The sequence below is a fragment of the Canis lupus genome, chromosome 10, assembly GCF_003254725.2.
Source record: "Canis lupus dingo isolate Sandy chromosome 10, ASM325472v2, whole genome shotgun sequence".
In the NCBI taxonomy this organism is placed as follows: domain Eukaryota; kingdom Metazoa; phylum Chordata; class Mammalia; order Carnivora; family Canidae; genus Canis; species Canis lupus.
Window position 1 is genome coordinate 30,811,930 of NC_064252.1, and position 16,887 is coordinate 30,828,816.

The following is a 16,887-nucleotide window of genomic DNA, read 5'->3' on the forward strand; positions in this document are numbered from 1 at the left end:
GGGTATATGGGGAATTTCAGAGCTAAGTGACTCAGTACCCAGCACCCGTGATTGTTGAATGTTATACTTAAAGGACTTATATATTTGGATTCCTACATAGTCTTCAAAGCGAGCCTGAGGAAACTGGTATCTTTGTCCACATTCTACTAAGGAGACCATTGCAGCTCAGAAGGAATGAGTGTTTTGCTCTGGTTAGGTAGCTTGCCCACAGGTCACATGGCTGGGGAGCCAAGATTTTGATCTGAACCTCAAGTTCAGTTTTCCCCCTACATGACACCTGATTCTGCAGTCCTTTTACATAGATAATCTGACCTAATCATATGAGGGTTGTGAATGGGAAAGCCCAGTTACACTGCTACTGTGTCCCACCCCCTTCTGCCTCTGTTTTTTGTTTTGTTAAGATTTGATTTCTGCTTTGCATTCGGCTCTCCGGGAATCTTGTGGCCACAGCAGACCAGGCTGTTATTCCAGCAGCCCTCAGCTTTCAGTGGCCCCAGCTTTTATTAGCCACTGTCCTTTGCTCAGCAGCCAGATCATTCAAGCCAAGCATTTTATTTTTTTTTATTTTTTTTTTTTTAAATTTTTTTAAACTTTTATTTATTTATGATAGGCACACAGTGAGAGAGAGAGAGAGGCAGAGACACAGGCAGAGGGAGAAGCAGGCTCCATGCACCGGGAGCCCGACGTGGGATTCGATCCCGGGTCTCCAGGACCGCGCCCTGGGCCAAAGGCAGGCGCCAAACCGCTGCGCCACCCAGGGATCCCAAGCCAAGCATTTTATTTCTTCCTCTCCTCTCCTCTCCTCTCCTCTCCTCTCCTCTCCTCTCCTCTCCTCTCCTCTCCTCTCCTCTCCTCTCCTCCCCTCTCCTCTCCTCTCCTCTCCTCTCCTCCCTCTCCTCCCCTCTCCTCCTTTCTTTCTTTCTTTCTTTCTTTCTTTCTTTCTTTCTTTCTTTCTTTCTTTCATTCATTCGTGAGAGACACAGAGAGAGGCAGAGACATAAGGCAGAGGGAGAAGCAGACTCCATGCAGGAAGCCTGATGCGGGGCTCAATCCCAGAACCCTGGGATCATGCCCTGAACTGAAGGCAGATGCTCAACCACTGAGCCACCCAGGTGTCCCTCCAGCCAACCATTTCATTCTCTTATTTAAACCCCTCCAGTGGCTTTGGATAGTCTAAATGTCTCACAGTCAACAAGGATGTTTGGTGTGACCTCTGTTCACCTGGCAGCCTTATCTCTAGCCCGTTCCTTCTCTAACATTCTACATTTCAACCTCCCCTAACCACAAACCACCTTCTCTACCTCTGGATTGTGGACTTCCAGGTGCACACCTGTATACGCTGACTCAGAAAAGAATGAAAAAGCCCTGATCTGCAGTATTTGCCCATTTCTGGGGTATAAATTCTCCCATGAGGAGGAGCCAGCCAGCATACCACAGGGGTCACGTGGCCTGCTCTTCTCTCTTCACCTTAATGATTCTTGGGTGGTGTTGGGATTTAGTTCAGATATTGCGTCTTCTAGGATGACTTTCTTGACCGCACCCCCCCCCCCTCCGGTCCCCTGCCTGGCAGAGGCTCTGTGTTTTCACGTGCCTCCTTGCTCACATTGGTTATAAATAACAGTTATCAGAGTGTATCATAATTGTGTGTGCTGGGAGATCTCCCTTCTGTTTTCTGTACTCGGTGGGTGACTACCAGCTGTGTTTTGATTCATTTCTCCAAGCCAATACTAAGTACAAGGTCAAAGAGATAGGAGACGTCCAACAAAGGTTTGCTGAGTGAAGGCATGTTTTGACCTTAAAAGGACCTTTGTAGTTAGCTCAAGAAGAGTGTTTCATATTGATGGAAGTCTTCCTGCATATTCTAGTTGCAAGACCTACAGATCTGCTTGAGTTTAAAAAAGGTGAAGGTGCTGTTATCTATGAAACATGAGTATGTGCCCAGAAACCTCAGATTGGGAAATACAGCTCAGTTTCTACCTAAAAATTTGGGGATCGAGGCTTTTACTTCCAGGATGTAGGAAGCTCTAGGATCTGTCTAGTTCTAAGTCTCCTCTTTGTCTCTCCATCTTTTCCCTCTGACTCTTTGCTGTCTTTCTCTCAGGCCCCCACTCCATACACCCTCCTTTTCTGCTTCTCCTTTATTGATCACCGGGTTCTTTTCTTTCTCTCATTCGTTCTCTTCTCTCTTTTTTCATACAGTTTAGTATGGTCTTCCATTCCAACTTGTTGTGACCTGTCAGCTTAGGCATCTGCCACAAATGAGAATTTCTCTTTGTTTGCCTTATTTAAAATTTCCATGGGAGGGACACCTGGGTGGCTCAGTTGGTTAAATGTCTGCCTTTGGCTCAGAGTCATGATCCCGGGGTCCTGGGATCGAGCCTCACATTGGGCTCCCTGCTCAGTGGGGAGCCTGCTTCTCTCTCTCCCTCTGCCTGCCCCTCCCCCTGCTTGTATGCTCTCTCTCTCTCTGTCAAGTAAATAAAATCTTAAAAAAAAAAATTCTATAAGAAGAACTAGGAGTGGCTCAGCATTTCTGGTTGAAGCCCCCAGTGGCCATCTTGGACCAGGAATCTTTGGCTGGTGTAATCTGTATGGGGGGAAGATAGCGTCAGGCTGGGACACACAGTGACAGACCTGTCAAGGACATTTGGAAATAACGTGGTTCCCTCTCAATGTGCCATCCCAGGCTGAGTAGGAGCTAAAAAAATGATAGTGAATTGGCGTTGGGGGTGGGAGAGCCACTTCCCTCTCATTAAAATAATTGTGGATCAGGATGGAAGGAGTTCAGTCATGTGGCTACGTGGCCAGCCAGCTCTTTGTTGGCTTGTGTTGTTTTCACCCAATGAGAGCCCAGGTCTATTAAAAATAATCATGGCTTCAGATTCTGTGATTGCCTCTGGGAGTCCAGTCAACACATTAATTAATTATCCTCAGTGTGAACAGATTTCCTCTAAAAAGCCTCCTGTTTATTTTCTTAGCCTCATTCTGTGCCTTCCAATTTGTCCAACCCTGTTCCCCTCATAAATTGGTCACTGTCTTAGATTTCTCCCCAGCATCTGGGCTGGCTCTGTGTAGTGTTGTCTTCCGGTGAGCCAGCTGTGGCTCTGATGGACCTCCCTTTGCCAAGAGTCTTCAGAGCAGGAGACTGGATCTCTGCTTCGGTCTGTCTCTTAGATCCATACCTAAGGTATTGAGAGCCTTGGACATTTGGTCTCGGGGGGCAGCCAATGTGCTATTTAGGGACAATGAGCTGATGACAAATAGCACATTTGGCTTGGTTAGAAGGCAAGTATAGACAGTACCTGGAATTGTCGGCCATGAAACAGGTTATCTACACAGCAGCATTGTGAATCTCTCTTAAATGATTTATCCCTCAAAGTTATGCACGAACCTAGAGATTAGACAGAGAAAAGCTTTAGAGATGAGATGAGCAATGAAAACAGAATGACTATTAAAAGGATCTCCCCAGGGTGGAAATAAAGGGTGAATGGAGTGGAGAGGGTGGGAATGGGGATGGACAGCCTGGCCCTTTGGGAAACCTGACTTTGAAGGAATGTGCTTGAAATAAAATTTCAGGACATGATCAGTCAAGTAGTTCCATGTATGGTTTTAGTCAACTTCACCCTTCATGCATTAAGTCTCCTTTTTCATTTGTTGTAGCCGTGAGAGAAGTCAGTGCCAGTTGGTTTCTTAAGTACAGTCATCTGAGCTTGGGATTGTTCACAAAAGAAGGGCGTGTGGGTCACCAGCCGTCGCAGATAACCTGTTGCTAAGAGCCCTCCTTTCCCAGTGCAGGTACTTGAGGGTTCTGGAATGGATTTATTTGGTCCTCAAGAGCTCCTCTGTGGTGTTTTTGGATTTCTGCAGGGTTGTTCACTGACCCAAGGAAGTATTCAGTAGGTTGGAAAAACTGGTTCCCGAGAAGAGCTTTACCAACACTGGAAGGAAGACAGCTTTACTCGGTTTAACAGCTGAGAGCAGATTTACAGAATATTCTTCCAAAAGGGTATTGGAAAGGCCAATACTTCTTCCAAAAGGCCCTTGGGAGAAAACATTGGTGATGAATTCATAGTCAGTTGGAGGCACTAATTGAGATATGTCCCCGCAGATTTGAGAGCATTGCACCATTGGATGGCTTGATAGAATTAATGGAAAAAGGCTATACTGTGAGTGGTGAGGAACAGGAAGGAAGGGAGGGAAGCAGAAACCCGCCAACGTGACTCCCAAACGGAAACAACTTTTGGTCTCCTTGGGGAGGCAGAGTATAACATCCATAGCAGAGAGGAGTATCTTGTGTATCCATTAGGACTCATTTGGGTACTAGCGATGGAAGAGCCAACCAACAAGTTGAGGCTCAAATAAGAGTGTATTCCTCTTCCCATACGAGAGCTGGGAGGTGGGTGATGGTTGCCCTCAGTTCTGTGGCTCAGTAATGTTGGTCCTTTGAATGGGCGTCTCTACAGGTCCTTCTGATCTTCTCATATTTGCAAGATGGTTGCAGGAACTCCAGGCATTAGCAAACACTAAAAATTATCCCCTCTACAGCCAGTTTTTAAACATTTACCCACACCCCTGCTTATATATCTTATATTTGTAGCAAGTAACATGTCTTTCAAGCTCAATATATATTTTTTGAATGAGTGCACAGGTGCCAGATAAAATACAAGACTGTTAAATTTATACTTCAGATAAACATATAACAATTTTTAGCATAAGCATCGCATGGACATACTCCTGCTAAAACATAATTGGTTTATCGGAAATTCAGTTCTAAGTGGGTATACTGTATTTTTTAATGCCCTGAATCTGGCAACCCTAGGACATGGGAGTGACTCTATGGAGCTAGGTTGGAGGGTTTGCCTTTGTTTCCCAAAGCGAGGGCTATGTATCGTGATCCTACTTCAGCATATGGGTTGAGGTGGAGAGTTGAGTTTAGATTGTGCACAGAGTTGGAACAATTTATCTAAAGGGAAACATGAAATTGGAATTAGTAGTTAGTGATGGAGAATTAACTCAAAATTAAATTGTGGATGGTTTGTAACTCCTTGGAGAGATTTCTTAGTATTGGTTTCGGAGCAGTGAAGAGAAAGCCCCCGCCAGCTGGGATTCACAGCATGTCGACATGGGTCTCTTTCTCCGTGACATCTGTCTGTGATCACATGAGAGATTTGAGCTCTGTTGGAAAGAGTGGCAACTTTAGGCTAGCTTGTCCAGTGTCCCCAGAGTTGTAGACAGGGATCTGATCTTTGATCCTTGCCATAGGTCATGTTGCTGGATCGGAGAGCTCAGCAGAGAGAATATCTGAATGGGGCACTTGTTTGAAATATGATTTCCTGGGGTCCCACCCCAGACCTACTGCAGCGGATGCCCTGGAGGAATGGGGCTCAGCATTCTGAGCTTTTAACGAGTCCTCAAGGTCACTTTGTTGAAGTTTGAGAGCCTCTGTTCTCAACAGTAGAGGAGCTGTGGAAGAGTGTTTGCTTTGCAGTTCGAGCAAAGGGCTGTCGTGAACACAGCTGTCCGGGGAAACCACTTTGAGACTGGTTAACGGCCAGATGTTACCCCAGCGTTACCAACCTGCCCTTAGGAACATCCGCTTAAAGCAGTAAGATGGCAGGGGTCTGTTGTACCTCCAAGGAGCAGTGGGAGGGCTCAGGGGCTTCGAAGAAGATGGCCTGTTAGTGTTGAAATGTCTCCCATGTGCTGATGCTAAGATGTGGGAGAAGTCTGGTGATAGGGACCCTGGGTTCTAGTAATGACCGGCCCAGTAAGTGGCCCAGTTAACCTTCTACAGCCACTTTCTTTTCTCCAGATCTCAGTGTCTGGTGGTGCCAAATGAGGATTTCAGAGGAGCAGCCTCAATTCTGATTCTCTGTTTCCAAGCTTCTCACTCAGAAGGTGCAGAATGGAAGCCCAAGTATTCCTGACAGCCGAGCTGGAGTTGGGGTCCCCCATCTCCTGCATAGGCTCTTTCCTCTGTTTTGTCGTCTTCCCCGCTTCTCTCTCCACTTGCACAGAAGTCCTTCTGACAGCAAGCCTTCAGAGGATGAGAGAGGTCTATCCAGTGATTTGGATTCCAGAGGACAGCCTGGAGGGAGCCAGGAGCATTGGGGGTCCATGAGCTTCTGGGAGACTGCTCCCCGCCCCCCAGCCTCTGTGCATCTTCAGAGACCTGCACTCTGTGCATATGAAGTAACCACCCCGTGTCCTTTTGGAATCTGTGGTGGCAGATTGGACTTCAGGACTTAGGTTGGACTTCAGGAGGATGTCACAGAGGCCAGAGTGTGCTTGGAGTGGGTCGGAGGTCTGTGTGTGGTTGGTCGGTTCCTAGAGAATTTCCCGGGGGGAGTGACAGGCCTATGTGAACAAGATGCAAGAGGAGATGCATGTCACAATCCATTTTACCTGGACTTTGTAGGTTACTTTTCTACCCCCCCCCCCTTTTTTGGATTGGTTTGGTAAATGTACATTATAGATCTTAATTTAGCATTTACATGATGAAAGCAGTTGCTGCTTGTTTCCCCCAGTATATTGTGTGGTGTCTTGATCTTGCTCATTTAATCTCATAAAGTAGGTATAATTCTTTTCCCCAGTTTACTGATCAGGCCACAGGCTTAGTGAGGGAAGGGGTTTGCCCAAATGTGCATAGGGAAAGAAGCCATGATTTGAACCACTTTATCTGACTCTAATTTTTTAGAGTCAGACACTAATTTTTTTCAGGCAAGGCCGACTTCGTTTCTGGCCTGTCCCCACAGTCGTCGGACCTGAGAACTTTCAGCTGTCGTAGTCAACTGAGTAGAAAGGTAGGTGCCAGTCCCTGGTTTTCTACGCCATCATGCAAGATGATCCAGTTCATGTTACCAACTGGTGGGGGTTCATTTTTAAACACTGAATGTTACAGGGAAAGAGTAAACAGATCTGTGAGTTTTTCCAGAGAAGGGGAAAAAAAAAACACCTAAAACAAAACTATCACCTAGAGAATTAAGGAACTATCAGATTGATATAGTGTCACCCTGGTTTGTTATGTCCAGCCATATGTGCTGGCTGGTTGTGTTTAAAAATAAACTACCATTGGACACCTGGCTAGCTCAGTCAGTTAAACATCCCACTGGGTTTCAGCTCAGGTCCAAGATACCAGGATACTGGGATTGAGCCCCATGCTGGCCTCTGTGCTCAGCAGGGATTCTGCTTAAGGATTCTCTCCTTCTCCCTCCGCCTCTCCTGTTTGTGCACACACACTCTATCAAATAAGTCTTTTAAAAAAAAACAAACCACCAAACCCACATATACTGGAGTTGACCCCCAAACCGTAATTGATGTGTTTCCAATAGCCAGGGGTGGTGCCCTATATTCGTATACTTGAGGCACAGCAGAGGTGGGGTGGCTCTCAATGAGGGGCTGTTTGGGGATACATTTTAATTTGGTTCCAGAAGGAAGTGGAAATAGCTCTCTCGTTTTTCTTTATCTGATTCAGGGGAGGCAGGGGGAGCTGGAACCTTTTTAAAAACCAACTTCATCCATTTCTTTAATGATTATCTGAACAGCTAAACCTTCTGGGACTATTATATATAATCGTTCTCTGAGCTGTATCCATTCTCCCAGGTCTGTAGATCTATCTATCCCTCTCCTCCTTTTTAAATAAAACTGATTAATTATAAGAAAATAGATGTGAAATGAAGCTTTGAGCTTCTTAGCAAATCTTAGCCCTCAAGTGATATGATTTTGCTCTCAAGATGAAGAGGTTCATAAAGGGGAGATTTTGAGGACAAACAAAACAAATTAGCCACGGGGATAGGCAGTTTTCAGTGGCTGTGACTGAGTAGCAGTCATCGGCACCATAGATGTTTAAGATATACCATCTGTGAGTACACCTGCCATGCAAGGCAAATTCCTGGAGGTGATAGAGTTGGTGCCATAGGAACAAAATTTAATCTTGACTTTGGTAGAGGCTGGTGAGGAATGTGAGGGCCAAGGTTACTGGTCTTTTCCCCCTGTTGTTGTTTCTACTTTTTTTTTTTTAAAGACTGAGTACGTTAGTAGCTTTTCTTGCTGGCCTCAGTAGGATGTATGATACCCATGGTGTGTTCTCTCTCTCCCCCTCCCTCCCTCTCTCCATCCTTCTCTCTCAACTGCTGTGGCTCTAAAACCACTCTTGGTTTCCTCCAGTTCTCTACCTGTTCTTTCTATGTCTTGACCACGTTTGGAGCCAAGTCGAAATTTTCTCATAATTTCCCATTGATGATAGAGTGTGGCTCATCTTGTTGCCTAGTGGCTAGACTGTCATTTTGATGTGCTCATAGTTACTGGGTCCCTGGTCTTCAGGAACACTCCTCTCTTGTGCTCTTCTCCTCTTGAGGTCCTCTGGGCTCAAGACTTATCTGATCCTGCGTTCCTCAAGACTGCTTGGATATTCGGGGAAGGGACCATCTCTCCAATTCAGGTGGCATCCTTACTGGTCCAGTGCCATTTATGTCCACTGGTAGGCATGACATCCAGGTTTCTTGGCTTCCCTACCGAGTTAGCATCTGCTATCTTTTTTTTTTTTTTTTTTTTTTAGATTTTATTTTTATTAGAGAGTAGAGGAAGAAGCAGAGGGAGAGGGACAAGTAGACTCCCTGCTGAGCACAGAGCTCAATGTAGAGCTCAAATCCACAACCATGAGATCATGACCTGAGCTGAAATCAAAAGTCAGACTGCTTAAACGCTTAACCCACTGAGCAACCCAGGCTCCCCGGCATCTGCCATCTTGTTCTTTACTCCACAAAGTTATTGAATAAGACAATGGAAGTGGTTAAAGCTCTCTGGAGTCAAATTACTCCTTGACACATGGTACAGCTCCTGGGCCTGTAATTTTTGCTACTGTTCCTCCTAACTTGCTCAGTACCTGGACAGTTACATAACCATGGTGCTCTGTTAGACCCAGAACTAGCCATTGTGTAGGGCCAAGGGCAAGGATTATGGTTTTAGTCTCCCATTTGATGCTTTGATTTACTGTCTCTCTTCTGAAAGTCTTTTGTTCTTTAATATTCTAGCCTTACACTTATTCCTTGATATTCCTTAAAGGCTTAACACATATTAATACAATTTGTATTACATTATTCTGCATTCTTACATGTTTTTTACCTCCTTGAATTCTTAGAAACTGCCTTACTGTCCTGAACTATTGTCTTCTTCTTCTAAAACTGCCCGTGGTAGTTCTCTGCTTATAGAGCTACTCAGATGTTGGTTGAATGTCAGTGACATCCTCCAGATAGGAAACAGGAACGGTAGAATCAGATGATGGTAAAGTTTTCCTTTTTTCCACCTAGAAAGTGTTTGGCAAGAGAAGAAAGTACATCAAAGTAGGTTGGGATTAATTCTAAGGGCAAAGTTTAATTGGTCCTGGTGGTTTTCATCATTCTGTACCTAGACAGAGGCCATTAATTTCAATGGCAGCTTATCACTGTGTTGTTTCCGTAGGTGCTGCTGTCCCGATCTGGGTAGGAGGAAGATGCACTTTAGAGAAGAAAGGTGTGGGTTTAGGTCTCATGTACTCCTCAGCTGTCAAGCAGCTGTCCCAGTGTGTTACTCCCTAGGACAAAATCATGGAGCTTCATTAAAACTGGAAAGGGTCTTTTGAGCTTAACTTGACCATTCTGTCCATCCCTCCATACATTCATGCATTCAGCAAATATTGATCAGGAGACTGTGATCTGTAAGGTTTTTCACAAGGCACCATCAAGAGGCTCTTAGGAAGCATGAAATCCACTTTGGAGAACAGGCATTAATCACATGGGGGCTGCTGAGAGTTGTGATCCCACAGCTGAATGGCCTGTAATGAAGGTTTTTAAAAATCGGTGCATTGCAATGGAGAATGGGTAGCTGTGCACAGCTCTGGTGTCTAGACAACCCTGAATAGAGGAGAATGAGTCATGATGATAGAAAGTTACTAGCTCAACGACCAGCAACAAAACAGTTTTAATCCTAGAGCAGTCTTGGCATGCTTGATGCGAATGACTACTTGGGATAAAGTTAGATCTCAGGTACAAGGCCTACGCTCACTCACTCAGTTTAGACCTGTGGCCCTCTGGTAAGCTACCTAACCTTCCTGTGTGTGTCATGTTCCTCAGTGGTATACAGATGATAATGACTGTTAGGGGTTGAATTTTGTTTCTTTCAAAATGCATAGGCTTGAGACATCATACCTGGTACTTCAGAATGGGACTGTATTTGGAGATAAGATCTTTCAAAAGGTAATTGAGGTGAAAGGAAATCACATGGGTGGCCCTAATCCAGCGTTGGTGGATTACAAGGTGGTGTCCTTATAAGAAGAGAAGATTAGGACACAGACACATTCACAGGGAGGACCATGTTTAGAGCCAGGGGAGGAAGTCCATCTGCAAGGCCAGGAGAGAGGCCTGAAAAGAAGCCAACCCTGTTGGCACCTTGATCTGGGACTCCAGCTTCCAGAACCTGTGAGAACACATATTTCTGTTGTGTAAGCCTCCTAGCCTGGAATACTATGTTATGACTGCACTAGTAACCCAATACAGTGACAGTCACCTAAAGAGAGGTGCTGTGATTCAAGAAGGTATGTAATGTCTAGCTTATAGGATAGTGCACTGGGCAGGGATCCTGACTAGACCGAGTGAGAGGGGTTCAGGTTGGAGTCCCCATCCAGGTCTCCCTGTACATGTTTACCACCACGACCACCTTCTCGGGAGGTAGACTCAGTACCTGGTGCACAGTCCCACTAATTACATTCTTGTTCAAATAGCAATGCCTTGGGGTACCAGCAACTTTTCTTCCATGTGTGGAGGCCAGTCATACCACATTGCTGGGCTCTGTTGAAAATACTTTTTCTCCTTCAGACCATGTAGTTGATGAATTCTGAGCCTTTCATCCTAGGAAATGGCCAAGGGGGTTTTTCCTGAGGGTCCTGTGGGGGGTGGTATTTGGGTGCTACATCATTCTCGGCTCCCAGACTTCTGGCAGTTTGCTTAGGCACATCTGCCTTCCCATGGCTGAGGCCCAGTCCAGCTGGCATAAGTGCATTGACAGACGTCCATTTGATGGTCTCTACTTGATTCTGTGGACATTTCCCGAGCCAGGTATGCATTGGTTCCCCTCATTTCTATCTCTGGCTCTCTCAGATGTGCTCACTCTTGTGGATTTTTATGGGGGGACTTGCCCCAGGGCCCGCACAGTACTACTAAAATCACAATAGTGACATCAAGCCCTTGGATGTGTGGGTAGCCAGTGGGAGGCAGCTCCATCTGGAAACTAAAAAGGGAAACCACAATCCTCTTCTTTTACTTCTAGATTTTCCTATATCTTTGCAGGTTGACAGGGCCAAGTAGGGAATTTACAAATTGACACTTCTTTTTTTCCCCCCAAAGCAGCTTGATTTTTTTTTTCTTCTTCTTTTTAAAATTCCTTTGATTCCAAAGAATGGGGAGCAGAGAGTAAGGTTGGCTGGGAAGCCAGAGCAATTGGAGAAAGGAGGGGGGAAATGATGCATATTTGCCTGGAGTCTTGTGTGTTTGGAAAATCTTGGTTGTATACTGCAAATGTAGCCATAAACCCCAGCAAGACGAACCTATAACCATTTCCAGCTGTTAACACCTGGAGATTTTCTAAGTTACGATCAAAAGAGCATCTCTGGTAAGCCAAACTTGACTTTATGAATTTTGTTATGTGTGGCATCGATGCTTTTCATACTCACCTGAGCATTGCCTGTATCTTACTGATGGTGGACACATAGTAAAACGGTCAGACTGCTTGTGCCAGGGGGCAGATGTGGTTTCCCTTTAACAACTGGCAGGATGGCGAGGAAAAAGGCACATCCTTCTAATGCCAGGATGGTAAGGAAAGGAAGCCAGGGTGAGTTTTTCCTTTTCTCCCTCTAGAGCATTTCTTGATCAGTCATAACATTATTTAGCTGGAATTGTTCTCCTGTGTCAATTCTGGATCTCCTGAGATGATAGCATTCGTGATGATGGAGGTAATGATTGCTTTTCCAGGCTGCTTTCAACCTGCAGTATCATCAAGATGTGAGCTGATGGGGGTCTGAAAGAATCTAGGATGGTCACTGCCTTAGGGCAGAAAAGGGCCAACCCATGGGTTTCTGTTTGTGCATTTTGAGGAAAAGAACTTCTAAGATAGTAAGTTACTTGTGCAAATGATCTGGGACCCACGTACCCGGTCGTGGTTTGCTGAATTTTTTCCTTTCTTTAAAGCTATTCGGTCAATCTCCCCTGCTGCCTCCAGAGGGGAGTCTGAAATTACATCAAGTTATTTGTTTTATCATTTATTAGGCTTCGTGAGGCCAAGACTGACTTGCTCCAGGTCACACATTGAGTTACTAGAGAGCTGGGACTTGAACCTGTGACTCCTTTCCCACCCTGATGCTCTTGCCCTTGTAGGGAGCTCCTTCTGCTTTCTAGGAACTGTCACCTTTCTGTTCCATCTGTACTGCGCAGTGTACCCCTAAGAGAGGCCTTTCCTGTTCTCTCCCAGGCTCTGATGAGAAGGCCCCCTCTCAGTCATTAGAGGGACCACTGGAGGCCTGTGTGGGGACGTGGCCTGATCCTTGTGATCCTTGTTCGTGTAGTGGGGAAGCAGCCCTCAGAAGAGGACAGGCATTTGTATGCAGCTAGGCGGACGGCATTGAAGTAAACACAGCACTCATCAAACTACACAGCCAGCACATCCCAGGGAAGATGAACCCAAAAGGAATGCTGATTTTTCTCACCACCATCTTTAGAAACCAACTTCCTTGGCACCCATCTGGGGGTAGTAACTGTTCGGGGCAGTCTAGCCTTGGAATGAAATGCTTAGGGTTTGGAGACAGTGCTGTGTTCAAATCCATTTGATGGGTAGGTTTATCATTTGTGGAACTGTTGAGGGAAGTCACTTTCCTGTCTTCTATAAACTGGGCCTATTAATGCCTTGCTCAGATTTCAATGGACTCCCTGCCAGTGGGCTTGGGTAGATGTGCTGGTTTACATAACAAAGAAGTACCCAGTCTAGTTCCTGGTCTCTGGTTGCCTTAATAAGGAAAAGCTGTTATAGCAGTGTGGGATAACTCAAAGATCTGAATAATTCAGCAGACGCAGCAGAACTGGGGGATTCAGGGACTCAGAATCTTCTCCCGGCCCTGTCTCAAAAGCACTCAAAATTGTAAGGATGTGTTGGGGCAGGTTGCTTCACTTGACACAACCTCACTATTCTCATCAACCAAATGGGGCGAACTGAGCACTGTGCGCTGTTGAAATGAGAGCTCGGGAGGGGAGGTGGCCAGCCCCGCGTGGAATTAAGGCAGGGCCCATCAGCTGCTGGATCTGAGTGGCTGGCAATGCCAGCTGGTGCTCTCGGGAGAGTAAGACGCGAGTTCGCCATAAGAACTATAAATTGTGCTTTTACCCTTTAACTCAGTGATTCTATTCTTAGGAATGTACCGTCCCCAAATATAGATCCTAAAAGAAAAGGGGGAGCAGGGAAGAGTGGAGCCTGTCAGAGCGGTTCCTAGCAGTGCTGTTTAAAATAGCTCCAAATTGAAAACTCGGCACGTGCCTGACTCTTTGTCCGCCCTCTGTGGTGCCTTAACGCCACGCCGGGAGCCCTCCGGGGCCGGGGAGGGGGTTGGAAGTGTGCAAAGCACGCCTGGCTTTCAATTTGTGGGCTCTCCACGTGGTGAAGTCAACGAACCAGTGTTTTAACTGAAGCCGAGAGAGGACCAGGGATTGTTTGGAATGGGTTCCGCAGCCTGCGGGGCCCCCTTCTCTGGGGGTCCGCTGCTTTGGTGGCTGCCCAGGCGCTGCCTTGGAACCCCTGTGGTGCCTGGCCCGTGGCCTCAGGGAGCTGGTGGCGGTGCCAGAGCAAACCCAGCTTGTTCAGATCCGGGGCTGCTTACATGCCACCTAAGCAATCCCTTTGGCAGCGAGTGACATTCGGCAAAGGGCGCAGCTGATGGAGGCCCCGAAGAGGTATATGTGGGTGAGGGATGTGCTACACACGCGCAGTGGGTGGGAAGGGTGCAGAGCCTGGAGGCTGGCTGCAATTTTACATTTAGAGGCCTCTCCGTGTGCAGGCAGAGACTTGCAGAGATTGGGGGGCGGATGGCGCATGGGGAAATGGATTAGCTCCTCTGCCTGGCTCTCTCTGATGGGCCCTGTGCCTTGTGACAGCAGTGCCCGGGGAATGGCACTCAGTCACTGGAGACTCAGGGCCACCCTGGCACTTAGGGTGCAGCCCAAAAGGGTGATAAGTGTTCTTCTTCAGAGGATCGTGGGGTGGGGGGTGTCTCAGCAAAGGAAATGTTCACAAAGCTTTTGGCCCCAAGTGGGCATTCAATATACATTGGTTGCCTTCCCCATTCTGGAGGCTCAGGCGCAGGGATAGGGAGGGAGCATTTGAATGGGGTCTTTTTAGGCACAGGGCAATCATCCATTCATCCAGGATTTTGCAGGAGCAGATGAGGGTGGGAACTCTCAAGGCCCAGTCCTGTCCAGCTGTGTGTCTGCACCTGCACACTCCTACCTGATTACAGCCCACCAGTACAGGTGTGTGTTTTCAGAAACATTAGCATGGCCTTTGGGGGGCTGGTAATAGAGTGACATATTCCAGTAGGTTATTCCTTCTTTTCATAATGTCATTACAGTCCATGGTAAAAGAAATGAGTCCATAAAATGGAGAATTAGACATGTGGTAATTCCTGAGATTTAAGATCTAAAAATGTGACGATTCAGTGCTTTAGCACGGGCAATCTTATTATATCATCCCTCTGCTTAATATCCGTTAGCAGCAGCTCCACGTTGAGGATAGAATGGAAACTCAGCCTGGTGCACAGATCCGTTCGTGGTTGGGCCCCTGGCTGTCCCCTACCTCAGTTTCGTTTCTGGGTCACTTTAGTTTAGCATTCCTGAGGATGCACCTCCCACGGCATATGTGTATTGATTTCCCAGGGCTCCTGTAGGGAATTCCTGCAGACGTAGTGGTCTCAAGCACCACAAATGGATTCTTTCATACCCCTGGAGGTCACATGTCCAGCACCAGTCCCTCTGGGCTGAAGTCCAAGTGACAGCAGGCAGGGCTGGTTCCGTCTGAGGGCTCTGAGGCACTATCCGTTTCTTGGCTTTTTCTTGGCTTCAAGTGGTTGCTCGCATTCCTTGGCTTGTGACCCGTTCCTTTCCCTGCAAAGTGTGTTGCTCCCATCTCTGTCTCGGTGGCACGCTGACTCGTCCTCTGATGCCAGCGGTTCCTGCCTGGCTCGTAAAGATCTTGTGATGGCATTGGGCCCAGGAGGTAATGCAGGATAATCTTCCCGCCTCAAAGCTCGTTAATCATACCTGCAGAGACTCTTTGGACTTCTATTGTAGCATCCCTGGCAGCCTCGGGATTAGCCTTGGGCATCTTTGGGGGACCGATATTTAGCTTGACCCAGTGTATTTCCTTGGTCCCTGGACCTAGTGTTCTTGCTGCCTGGGACACCTCTTCCTGCTGCCTGGATGAGACTCCTCCCTATTCACCCTCCAGAACCTAGTCCCTGGGTTTTCTCTGTGAGGGGACTTCGTTGGATCTCCTCCATCCCCTGCCCCGTTGAGCTGGTAAGGTGCCTCTGCTGCTCGCCTGATGCCTTGATCCTGTGCCCTGAATAGCACTTCTATGCTGTATGATGATGTAGGTTTATTTGCCTGCCTGTCCTTGGGGACAGGGATTGCATTGTCATCGCCTTCCTTGTCCCTACCCTGTGGACCAGTGACTGTACTTCATGGACACAGGATGATGGATGCCCAAAAAGCGGGGGCCAGGGCGGGACCCATGCTGCCCACCCTGGAGACATCCAAAGGGAGAAGCCCTTTGTCCCGATTTCCACACAGCCTCGTTGGCCTGGAATGCATTTCCTCTTGGGAACTGCAGTCCCTTGGGCCTCAGCATGTCAAGGTCCCATGTTTTCCTGTCCCTTCAGCTGTCTATTTCCCTCTTTGTTGGGCTGCAGTAGATTAGCCTCAGTAAAAGCGAATAGACAATTTCCTATTAACATTTATATTGCTTTTCTTTTCTATTTCTTGGCGAGGCTCTGAGGGCTGGGATGGCTGCGGAAAATGTTCTTTCATCTAAATAATGTCCCTGTTGGGGGCTGGATTCCGGCTTTTCGCTGGGCTGTGGAGAAGAGTGGGTGGGGTGGACTCATGAGCCCAGGAAGAACTAAGGCATGGAAGCCAATCCAGAAACTGCAAGTTAGAGTCTGTGAATGTATGTGGAGCGCCCACCAGGTGTGTCCATTCCCACGCTAGGTCTTGGTATGAAGAATTAGTGCCTAGTGTTTATGAAATGGGTACTATGTGCCACACATTGTTTCAGGTGCTTTAATTTTACCACGTCCTTGGCTTCTTGGAACTCCCTTGTGAAACATGGGTCCTGAGTTTTACAGGTGAAGAAACTGAGGCAGAGAGAGGTTGCATTTTGTGTTCAAGATTACACTCTAGGAAGTGACATGGGCTCCAGAGCTCCCTGTTGTCCACCTCCGTGACAGAGAAGGCCCAGCCCAGTCCCTTCTCCCCCAAAATGCTCATGGTCTGGAGGTGACATCTGAGCTGCCAGTGCACTCAAAGGTTAAGTGGGAGATCTGCAGGGCGTCTGGGGCTTGAAGGGCAGTCCAGGCAGAGGGAATAATGAAAACAAAAGCAGGGAAGTGTGAAAGTAATTATTTCGTTCAGGGAAGAGTGAGTAGCAAGCAATTCAGGGTAGTGTAGGTTGCTTTGAAAGTTGTAGGAAGGGGTGACTCCGTGAGACCTGGGAGGGCAGGAACAGGTGCTGAAGAATGTATTTCCCACTCTGCGGTCAGATGATCTCACCTCAGATCAGAGGTGAGAAGGAGGACGTTGACAAGAGTGCCTCTCTAGC

General features: G+C 47.1%; 1 protein-coding gene and 1 non-coding gene across 2 annotated transcripts in view; both read left to right on the top strand.

Moving 5' to 3' along the window:
• The window catches only part of LARGE1 (LARGE xylosyl- and glucuronyltransferase 1), a 478,727-nt gene that overhangs the window by 125,470 nt on the left and 336,370 nt on the right, over positions 1-16,887 (top strand). The window lies entirely within an intron of this gene.
• On the top strand, positions 13,796-13,933 carry LOC112675871 (small nucleolar RNA SNORA76). The gene has a single exon (XR_003146131.1). It is a non-coding gene; the product is annotated as a small nucleolar RNA SNORA76 (small nucleolar RNA).